The sequence below is a fragment of the Eptatretus burgeri genome, chromosome 12 (assembly GCF_056783735.1).
Source record: "Eptatretus burgeri isolate ZD-2024b chromosome 12, Ebu_testis_v1, whole genome shotgun sequence".
In the NCBI taxonomy this organism is placed as follows: domain Eukaryota; kingdom Metazoa; phylum Chordata; class Myxini; order Myxiniformes; family Myxinidae; genus Eptatretus; species Eptatretus burgeri.
The window spans coordinates 57,457,335-57,469,233 of NC_140972.1; positions in this window are offsets into that span (position 1 = coordinate 57,457,335).

The following is an 11,899-nucleotide window of genomic DNA, read 5'->3' on the forward strand; positions in this document are numbered from 1 at the left end:
AATAAATAAACGATCACTTCTGGTGAAGAATAAAATAAATTAAAAGTTCCGGAAAGAGTTTCAAAATCACTCCCGGTAATGTTAAGTACAACATAAACACTTCCTGTCATGAAAAAAATCACCTTCGGAAGTATAAAATTAACTTTGGGAAAAAAATAATTGAATAAATAAATAAACTCTTCCAGTCATGATCTCCCGGCATGCATCATTCCCCATGACAAAAACCGGAAACAAAAAAAACCAGAAGCAAAAAAAAAATGGAAGCAAAATGGGCATAGGCAACGACACGGATTCACAATTGCCATGGTATTGTGTTGTTTTTTGTTGTTTCCTATTCTCTCATGTGCACGCGTTAAGTAATATTCACATGATAGAAATAAAACCCAATCGTGTTTATACACTGCACAGCGTTTAACAACAACCGGAAGCAAAAGGTCATATCCAATGACACGGATTCCAAATAGCCAGGGGTATTGTGTTGTTGTTGTTGTTGTTGTTGTTGTTTCCTATTCTCTCACGTTCACGCGTTAAGTATGAAGCTCACTGCGTTCGCTATAAATCTATACTAATAAAGGGCTGTGTGTGTCTGCGCACACGCGTTTGGGTGTGTGTGTGTGTGTCAGTCAGTGAGTCAGTGTGTCTCTCCTCCATAACTCCAAAACTATAAAACCTATCAGCCTGAAACTTTGCATGCACACACGGACGTGGTACATATGGGTAGATTTTGGTCTGTACTTACCCCCGTGGGTGTGTGGACATGTGTGGTATTGGGAGTTGCATGAATATTAATGTCTGCATGATGAGCCGGAACTGATGAGGCTGAACCAAGAATGACATCAGCGGGCTGTCGAGTGTGGAGCACAGGATGTGATTAAAGCAGATGAGCGAAAGATCCTTCGTGTGGGCTGTCTTTGGTGATACACAACAACATGCCATGCTTGTCACGGGCGCCGTGGAGGCAAAGTTTCATCCCGTATCTTATGGAGGTTCTATCACATTTTCAGATTTCCCTTTGTCCTGGCGCCTGTTTCTAAAGCATTTGGTTATCGGATTTGCTTTACAAAAATTATACGTTTCCCTTTGTGAGTTTCACAGCTAAATATTGTTGTGGTTACCAAATTCGCAAACCACCATTCAGGTCCCTTAGGTGAGGTATCTCGGTAAGTGCATGTGTAGTTAGGCCCAAACCCGTTGTCTAGTGGGAATACATGTCATTTATGCGAGCTGCGACTCTTCAGGATAGCCGTTTTTCTTTTACTATCTTTATTTTGGACCAACCGCCATGATTACCATCACAACCACAACATCAACCACCGACCACAACCACCGCTTCACCACAACCGCCACGACCTTCACGTCACACCTCGCAACCGTAGCATCGCCACCGTTCTTGCCCCGCTGTGGGTACCGGTGTTGGACTCGTGCAGGGCGCACGTTGAACAGCGTGTACAAAATCACGGATTTTGTGCTTCAAAAACGGATCAAAAACGACACACGCCCACTTTTTGCCGTCCAATCGGTGAGCGAGGGGCGATTTGGCCCCGCCTCCAGAACGATCGATATATGCAAATTTGTGGATCAAAAAGCCTTCACGCCCACTTTTTCTCGGGCCAATGGGGAGCGAGGTGAAAGGTCAAAGGGAGGGGGTCAAAGGCGAAGCTACGGGGGGATAAAAAGGACGGTGTTCGTCAGTCAAGAGAACGAGAAAGAGTCGGAACGGAGGGGAGTGTGGAAGTCTGGAGCTCGAAGCCTGCAGTAGCTGGAGAAGCTGAAGAGAGTCGAACGAGGGGAGCCCAAAGAAGAGTCCAGGGTGGAGAGTCCAGAGGCGGAGAGGCGGCAGCGGCGAGGGCAGACGAGGGGGTGCTCGCGTCGGTGCCAGGAGCTGCACGCCCGAGGGAGGCCGGCAGCGCGACCTGGCCGAGGTGGAGACGCACACCAGGGATAATAAAGATCCTCTATACCCCGAGCATCAGCAACCCCCTCCTGTTTCCCCCCACGCTGAGATAGTGCGACAAAGGGGGCCCCTTTTCCCACCCCCTGCCTGACACTGTCCGCGAGGCCCGCGGAGAGAGGCGCCATCGCCGCTCCGCGTCTCATCACCAGACGGGTAGGCGCGACCCGGTCTCGGCCTCAGGCCCGCCTCATTCTTGAGGTATTTCTTTTCCTTGGTTTTGGGTATGTGTTGTCGGCGCCGTCTGTGAAGTAGAATTGTATAAGTGTTGCCGTGTGCTCGGTAGTCGGTATTAGCTCTGCACTGTGTTTTCACTTTTATATTTGCTTTTTGTGTAAATGGAAGTGTTTTCTTTTTTTTGTGTGCATTTGGTGGAATTGTATTTGTGTGCTTCCCGTGTGCCGCGAATAAATGTGCTTTATTGTTGAACTGTTCTCCCGCTTCGCTTCGTCTTTTCCCCCATTGAACCCTCATCTTGCTTCACGTAAAGGGTTGGTAGTGGGCTGAATACGCCCGATAATTAATCGAACCATCGAGGTCGACGATAACACCGCTCGGTTATTCTGATAGTACGGAACGGGTCGCTTAAGTGGCCCGTGTCCGAAGTCGACCTGCGGCGAGGTGCGATCGCCCGGTCTACCCTCCGCGTGGGTACTTAGGTAGGTCGAATTTGGCGAGCAACCCTATCCCACGCGGGGGCTGATTGGCTCGATCGCGGTGAGACCGAAAGGTCCACCCGTGACTGGTTCCCGGCGTTAGTCCGAGAGGGTCACGACTGGATTGTCCGTCCGGTGGGCGACGTGCCGCGATTCGAGTAACGTGGCCGTCAGCACGCCGGCGGGCGCGGAATCCGCAACAATATATTTGATAATGCCCGATTTCCAAACCGTTTTCCGTATTGACGTGTTTTCTAAATTATCGAGCCAATGTTTTTTTCTCCCCATCACACAAAGCTGTTTAAAAAGAACAATGTTTGTGATCATATCCTTGAAACACCTCTATAAATGTAATGTTGTTTTTCGGTGAAAGCAAAACTAAAAAGAGCTCATGACATTAAAAAAATTGGGGTCGAAGTGGTTCTACGGGGGGCAGCGGGGTGCTCCCCAAAATATGTATTTGCTTTCTTTTCTGAAGCCACACACACGATTCCGATGAAACTTGACGACAACCTTTATCACCCATGATGTACCAAGATTTGTTCATGACATTAAAAAACAAAATCCACAGGTATTTACTTTCTTCTCCATTATATATTTTGTGGGTCATCCATGCCTACCAGTGGTTGCCTGATTATCTTATCCAGTCACTACCAGGTGAGTGCCCAGGGGTACTGCCCCTATGTTTAATATCTCTGTGAGGTTCTTTGTCATCATTCCTGCAGGTCTAGCTATCACTGGTACAACTTTGGCATTCTTCAGCTTCTCGGATCTTCTCACTTCATTCTTGAGGTCTTGATGTTTGGTCATTTTCTTGATTTCTGCATCGTTTAGTCCAAAATCACTGTTATTAACACCTCATTAAGCAATGCCTTCTTCTCTCTTTCTTGTACCCAAGTATGACATTTGGGCGCAATGCTTTGTTTTCAATGTTCACACTCGATGGGATCATTAGTTCATACATGAACGGTAGGCACTTCCATGTTTTCAGTGATTACTTTTGGTTCATGTTCCCACAAATTTTCTGGAACTGGGACATCAAAGTTTTTGCAGATGTGCCAGCGGATTACTTTACAAACTCTGTTGTGTTGCTGTGTGTACAGCTGTTCTGAAATGAGCCTGTTTTTGTGTGTGTGTTCAGTCATTAAGCATAACATATCATTGTCTTTACTAACCACACCTCCCTCACCTCTCTTCTTTTTCTTTTTTTTGCAGATATATATATATATATATATATATATATATATATATATATATATATATCTCTATCTCTCTATCTCTCTATCTCTCTATCTCTCTATCTCTCTATCTCTCTATCTCTCTATCTCTCTATCTCTCTATCTCTCTATCTCTCTATCTCTCTATCTCTCTATCTCTCTATCTCTCTCTCCCCGCATCCCTCCTTCTCACGGAATAGCAACGTTTGGTGAGGCAAAGCTCTCCCCACCTCCCCCCCTTCCTAGCTTCCCCTCCCTACTGCCTCCTCTCTCTCTCTCCCTTCCCTCCCTCACTTAACCCCCCTCCTTAATACCCCCCGTTAGCCAAGCGACCAATTGTATTTGCAAGTAGGATAATAAATAACATGACGAATGCCTTCTCTCATCCTCTCACACAACATAATAATTAATATGTTAACGAAATGGCAGACCATTTATTGCAATCCTGGGGTAGTGTGCAATGTATTGTTGCGAATTCGCACCCGCCGGCGTGCGAACGGCCACGTAACTCGAATCGCGGCACGTCACCCACCGGACGGACAATTCTGTCGTGACCCTCTCGGACTAACGCCGGGAGCTAGTCATGGGTGGGCCTTTCGGCCTCACCACGATCGTGCCAATCGGCCCCCGCGTGGGATAGGGTTGTTCGCCAAATTCGACCTACCTAAGTACCCACGCGGAGAGTAGACCGGGCGATCGCACCTCGCCGCAGGTCGACTCCGGACACGGGCCACTTAAGCGACCCGTTCCGTACTATCGGGATAACCGAGCGGTGTTATCGTCGGCCTCGACGGTTTCGATTAATTATCGGGAATATTAAGCCCACTACCAACCCTTTACGTGAAGCAAGATGGAGATTCAATTAAAGAAAAGACGAAGCGAAACGGGAAAAACAGTTCAACATAATGCACATTTATTCTGCGGCACACGGAGAGCACACATATACAATAACAACAATTATGCACCAAAAGCAGATGTAACAAAAGAAACACAACAATGCAGATCTACTACCGACTACACGAGCACACGGCAACACTTACACAGTTTTACTTTACAGACGGCGCCGACAACACATTTACTCAAAAGCAAAAGAAAAGGGCCACCCTCAAAGACAAGGGGACAGACGGGGCCTGTGGGCCGCGAGACTGGGTGGATCCTACCCGTGTCTTGTGATGAGCCGCAAATGTCGCGGCGCCCCGACTCCGCGCTCCTTCGCGGGTTTCGTTGGCACTGCTTGGAGTGAGGTGGGAACGGGGCCCCCTTTTCGCACTATCTCAGCGTGGGGGGAAAAAAGGGGGGGAATTGTTGATGCTCTGGGGAAAGAGGATAGCTGGCTTGCTTGGGTCCCGCAACGAGCGACTCCACTGCGACCTCGTCGCCGACCGCCGTCTTCCTTGCCTCGGACCCGAGCTATCCGGTCCCCTCCGCAATTCTCAGCCGACTGCAGCAAATCACCTCGACCGCGCTCCAGGCTCCAGGCTTCCCCTCTCTGCAGCTCCCCGACAGACTCCGAACCCCGACAGACTGCCACTCTCCAGACCCGACTTGACTCACGGCTCCACAGACTGCTCCTCTCCAGACCCGACTTGACTGCCTCGACCTTTTCTCCAACTCCTAAATTCGCCCAGCGCTCGGCGCTTTATAGTCCGGCAGGAGAACCCATATGCAAATTTCTGGATCAGAACGAGCTCGGGGGTGGAGCCACGCTCGCCCATTGGACGGAGAAAAAGGGGCGTGAGTCTCCCCTGATCCTCAAATTTGCATATATCGATTCTACTCCGACGCGCCTGGAGGCGGGGCCAAACCGCCCCGCGCTTGCTGATTGGACAGATCAGAAGTGGGCGTGTATCATTCCTGATCCGAATTCTCCTCGGAAAGGCCGCTATTTGTACCCGCGGCTCGGCGCGCGTCCCGCACGAGGCCAGGACAGCCCGACGCTCGGTGTTCACAAGTAGTGTGGGAATGACCGCAGAAGGAGAGGCGAAGGTGGTGGAGGGTTTAAAGTGCTGGTCCATGGCCATGGCGACGTTTGGAATGGCGGTGATGCAATGTTTGCGGGAGCGAGTTATGAAGGTAAAGGTCGTGGCTGTTGGCATTGTTGTTGTGAAGCGGCGTTGCGGTCGGTGGTTGTTGCGTGATGGCGGTTGAGACGTGGTTGGTTCAAAATAAAGATAGAACAGAAAAACGGCTATCTTAAAGGGTCGCAGCCCGAATGAATCACATTTATTCCCTCTAAACAACGGGTTTGGGCTAACTACACATGTACTTACAGAGATATCTCACCTACGGGACCTGAATGGTGGTTTGCGAATTTCCTCAACCGCAACAATATTATTGATGAGCCTGAACAATCCCAATGTTAGATTTTAGGCAACCAAAATTAATGTGTGAACCTTACATACTCACACAAACTTCGCTCAGAAAGTTTGATTTTAGTTCAACTGTACAAAGAGGAAGTCGTAAAGCCATTTGCCCTTCACATGAGTGTCATAATGAAAAATGATAGAATGTAAGAAGTTGTTAATTGTGTAACAATATTACTCGTAGTATCATCATGGTAGAGAAGATAAAATGAAAAAAATATATATCTTCTTCTTCTTCTTTTGGCTGCTCCCGTTAGGGGTCGCCACAGCGGATCATCTGTATGATCCGCATAGTTATTTGGCACAGGTTTTACGCCAGATGCCCTTCCTGACGCAACCCTGGTCGCCTCTTTACGACACAGGGATATGGTACACCTATTTTAACCGGGGTATACACCGGCCCAGTACACTGGTACTCACTTCGCCGACCTCGGAAGGATGACAGGCTGAGTCAATCCCCTGGTGTATTAATTCAATGGCCCAACAGGGCTTAAACTCAGGACCTTTTGGATCCCAAGCCGCTGCCCTAACCACTGCGCCAACACCAGGCTACATACATACATACATACATACATACATACATACATACATACATACATACATATATATATATATATATATATATATATATATTGTTGTGGTTACCAGATTCGCAAACCACCATTCAGGTCCCTTAGGTGAGATATCTCGGTAAGTATATGTGTAGTTAGGCCCAAACCCGTTGTCTAGTGGGAATACATGTCATTTATGCGAGCTGCGACTCTTCAGGATAGCCGTTTTTCTTTTACTATCTTTATTTTGGACCAACCGCCATGATTACCATCACAACCACAACAACAACCACCAACCACAACGCCGCTTCACCACAACCGCCACGACCTTTACCGTCACAACTCGCCACCATCGCATCACCGTCATCTCGCGCCACTCATGGGCACCGATGCTGGACTCGTGTAGGGCGCACGTTGAACAGCGTGTACAAAATCACGGATTTTGTGCTTCAAAAACGGATCAAAAACGACACACGCCCACTTTTTGCCGTCCAATCGGTGAGCGAGGGGCGAATTGGCCCCGCCCCCAGGGCGATCGATATATGCAAATTTGTGGATCAAAAAGCCTTCACGCCCACTTTTTCTCGGGCCAATGGGGAGCGAGGTGAAAGGTCAAAGGGAGGGGGTCAAAGGCGAAGTTACGGGGGGATAAAAGGACGGTGTTCGTCAGAACGAAAAAGGAGAACGAGAACGAAAGAGGAGAACGAGAACGAGAACGAGAAGGAGTCGGAACGGAGGGGACGAGTGTGGAAGTCTGGAGCCCGAAGCCTGCAGTGGCTGGAGAAGCTGAAGAGAGTCGGACGAGGGGGTGCTCGCGTCGGTGCCAGGAGCTGCACGCCCGAGGGAGGCCGGCAGCGCGACCTGGCCGAGGTGGAGACGCACACCAGGGATAATAAAGATCCTCTATACCCCGAGCATCAGCAACCCCCTCCTGTTTCCCCCCGCGCTGAGATAGTGCGACCAAGGGGGCCCCGTTCCCACCCCCTACCAGACACCGTCCACGAGGCCCGCGGGTTGCGGGGCCATCGCCGCTCGAGCGTCTCATCACCAGACGGGTAGGCCCGACCCGGTCTCGGCCTCAGGCCTGCCTCATTCTTGGGGGTATTTCTTTTCCTTGGTTTTGGGTATGTGTTGTCGGCGCCGTCTGTGAAGTAGAATTGTATAAGTGTTGCCGTGTGCTCGGTAGTCGGTATTAGCTCTGCATTGTTTTCGCTTTTACATTTGCTTTTTGTGTAAATGGAATTGTGTTTTCTTTTTTTTGTGTGCTTTTGGTGGAATTGTATTTGTGTGCTTCCCGTGTGCCGCGAATAAATGTGCTTTATTGTTGAACTGTTCTCCCGCTTCGCTTCGTCTTTTCCCCCATTGAACCCTCATCTTGCTTCACGTAGTGGGCTGAGTACGCCCGATAATTAATCGAACCGTCGAGGTCGACGATAACACCGCTCGGTTATTCTGATAGTACGGAACGGGTCGCTTAAGTGGCCCGTGTCCGAAGTCGACCTGCGGCGAGGTGCGATCGCCCGGTCTACCCTCCGCGTGGGTACTTAGGTAGGTCGAATTTGGCGAGCAACCCTATCCCACGCGGGGGCTGATTGGCTCGATCGCGGTGAGACCGAAAGGTCCACCCGTGACTGGTTCCCGGCGTTAGTCCGAGAGGGTCACGACTGGATTGTCCGTCCGGTGGGCGACGTGCCGCGATTCGAGTTACGTGGCCGTCAGCACGCCGGCGGGCGCGAAATCCGCAACACTGGTGTCAGGTCGTGCGATACAAATTCATCGCCCTCCTCGCGGCACTGGAATCGGAGAACAGGAAAACGGGCTCTCCTGTCTCCGGCTAAATTCACGGGAATCGGTCCAGGGGTGAGAGAAGCGACCCCCGATTCCCTCCAAATTACGAGCCAGCGAAATTAACCCTTCACGAGAAGCAAGATGGCGTCTCAAGGCGAGCGGGAGCCGGGGGTATTAGAAATGGATGTAGAATGTGTAGGATCCATGGCCCAGGATGGAATCCCCGAGCAGGAAATGTTGATTGTGCAGGAACACGGACTCGCCCAACTAAACCCAGAACCTGAAATGGGTGCGGCAGCGGCCGCAGTGTATGACACCTCCCCCCCCTCTCCACCAAAACCCTTCCCCAACCCTTGCCGAAACGGCTCAGCTGAGTGCATCCAACATGGCCCAGCTATGCGCCATGCTGGCGGCAATGAACGAAAAGATGAATGCGAAAATGATCGAAAAAATGGATGCAAACACAAATGAAATGAAAAACGAAATGAAAGGCATGAACGAAAAGATGAATGCGAAAATGATCGAAAAAATGGATGCAAACACAAATGAAATGAAAAACGAAATGAAAGGCATGAACGAAAAGATGGATACAAATACAAATGAAGTGAAAACGACGATGGATGCGAATACACAGCAAATGAGGGAAGAAATGAAAGAGCTGCGGGGTGAGACGCAGAACATGGGCCGATGCCTGCAGGCGGGCATGAAGGCCGTGACCAGGGAGCTGGGAATGGCGACTCCACGTGTGGGAGCAAACGAGCTGGAAGGGGGTGCAACGGCTGACAGGCCCGCGGTGGAGGCGGGTGAAAAAATAATTCGGGGGGCGTGTTGGACGAGGGTCGTGACAGAGGAATCGACGGTGACCAAGAGGGAAAAATTAAATGGGGAGACCAAAACGTGTGAGACGAGACACGAAATGACGACAACGGAAATAATAGTTGAGACAAGAGAGGTAAAGGGTGAAGAGTTGGCAGAGACACGGGAGATGGGAACGATAGAGGGAAGACTACACGATGAAGACGGGGTAAGTGACGCACACACACACACACGGAGGTAGTGGAGGATAATGGGGGTGAGCTGGCGGACTGGGTGGAGACCCAGTGCGAGCACCTGGATGGCCTCCTCCAGGAACGAGGGGAGGGAGTATGCCCCCTTGAGGCGAGTCACGACCAGGTGAGTTCGGTCGTGTTTTGCGAGGCTGAGGGGACGGGTGCTGTGGACGGGTGCACGGAGAGCTTGGGGGGTATAGAGGCCCCGGAGACCCTTGTGGGGACACGAATCCCCAGTGTAGTTGTCCCTGTGTGTGTGGTGCAAGGCGTGAGTGCGTCCCCGTGTGTGGAAGCGACCCCGTGTGTGAGTGGTGTGGTGGCGATGGTGCCGGAGTACGTGCTTCCCAGCACGCCGTGTGTGGATGAGGCACCGTGTGTGAGTGAGGCCGTGTGTTTGAGTGAAACGGCCAGTATGAGTGAGGCACCACGTGTGAGTGGTGTGGTGGCGAGTGTGCCGGAGTGTGTGCTTCCCAGCACACGGTGTGTGGATGAGGAACCGCGGTTAAGTGCCCCCGCGTGTATGAGTGAGGCACGGTGTGTGGATGAGGCACCGCGGGTGAGTGCCCCCGCGTGTGTGGATGAGGCACGGTGTGAGAGTAGTGAGGCACGCGTGAGTGAACGGCCGTGTGCAAGGTCGCTGTGTGCAAGGGAGACCGTGTGTGTGAGAGAGCGGTATGTGAGGGAGATGTCGGTTGGCATGCGGGAGCACGCAGCCGCGTCTCCCGGTGTGAATGTGATGGAGTAGACTGTGTGCGTCGTAACACGCAGGTGTGCGTGTGTTGAATGGCGACGACGAAGGCGACAGAGTAAAGAAAGCCGAGTAGCGGCTGTAGCTGTTTCGGGGACCGTGCCGGGTTCACCCAGCAGTGAGCACGCGGTTCGTGCTGTGCAACGCACGAGACCGCCACGTGCTCGCTTGCGAGAGTGAAGTCCCGGTCCGGAAACGCACGCGGTGGATTTGCCGATCCCGCGGACGGACAAAGTTTAGGCAGGTAAACGGATTTGGACCGGACGGGTTCTCCACGCGATCGTGTGTGTTCAGCTCCAACGGGCAAAGCACATGTGTTCGCGTGGGAAACCCCTCGAGACGTGGGGCTTGTGTTTTTTTTTTTGCGCACGGTGACGTCATGGCTGCACGTGTGGTTGGAATCCGGCAGGAGGGGTATCTCTGCCGGATGGTCCCGTCCAAGGAGGGACGAGGAACACGTGCAGCTGCATGACGTCACGGGCAGGTGCAAAGTGCGCGAGCTCTGAGTTGCCGCGCAGGTGCTGCGCATGGGAAAGAAAAAGCAAGCCTCACTTTCGGGTGTACAGGATTCCTGGGCAAGGGGTGAAAGACCCCCTTACTTGGGCACAGGATGGAAACTAGTTAGGGGGAAGGGTTAGCTTAGTTAGACCGACTTCATGGGGCAGGGGTAAGTCCTCATGGAGTCCGTGGAATGGATTAGTTAGAGGGATTGTAGCCAGATTTAGGTTGGGAAATGAAATGATTTATTTGGAGACAGTGACAGACCTGTGAATGTGTAGAGGGGACGTAGTTTAGCTACGTAGTGTTAAAAGGAACGTGCTGTAGTTTAAGGGACGACGTGGGAGCACGAGTTAGTTAGGGGAGGTAGTTAGAAGGATGGCAGAGTTCAGTGGTGTGTGTGTTGAAGAGTTGGTGAGTTGTGAGGTGAGTACTTGTTGAGTGAGTGAGGCCAGCGGGTCTGTGTGAGTGGAGTGAATGGGGAATGCATGGTGCGATGAGTGATTGGGGGGAGGAGTGACTCCCGCCCAAGGGACCCCGGGGTCAGTGTAGATTGAGTTAGCTGGGTTAGTCAAATTGAAATATGGAGGTCGTTTTGTTGTTGGTGGGAAAGTAGGCTCGAGACCCATTTGGAGGGGTGCAGGAGCCCTGTTGACGGGCTTGGGAGCGTGGCTGCGAAAGGTGAGTATCGCTGAGTGGGTACCCCGGGCACCAGGCTAGTCGGCCGCGGTAGGCCAAGGGCCCATGGGGGGCCGGGATAGAGTAGTGGGCACGGGTGCGCCTGCTTGGTGCGGGGGCCCGGGGCGCCATTAGCCGTGTGGGCAGTGTTGTGGGCACGGGTGACCCTCGGAAAGGGGCCCGGGAGGCCGGCCTGCCACGTGTGCGTTTCAGGGGAGGTGCCATGGGGGGCACTCCCCGGTGTTAGGGAGCTGGTAGGCTCGGAGGCAGTGTAGTGCCCGGGGGTGCCATAGCGGGAGATTCGGCAGAGGGTCGTGCCTGCCAAAGGGAGCCACGTGTCCCAGCCAGGAGACCGTGTGAGGGCACGGAGAGAAAATTGGGGGGTGAGGCCCGAAATTGT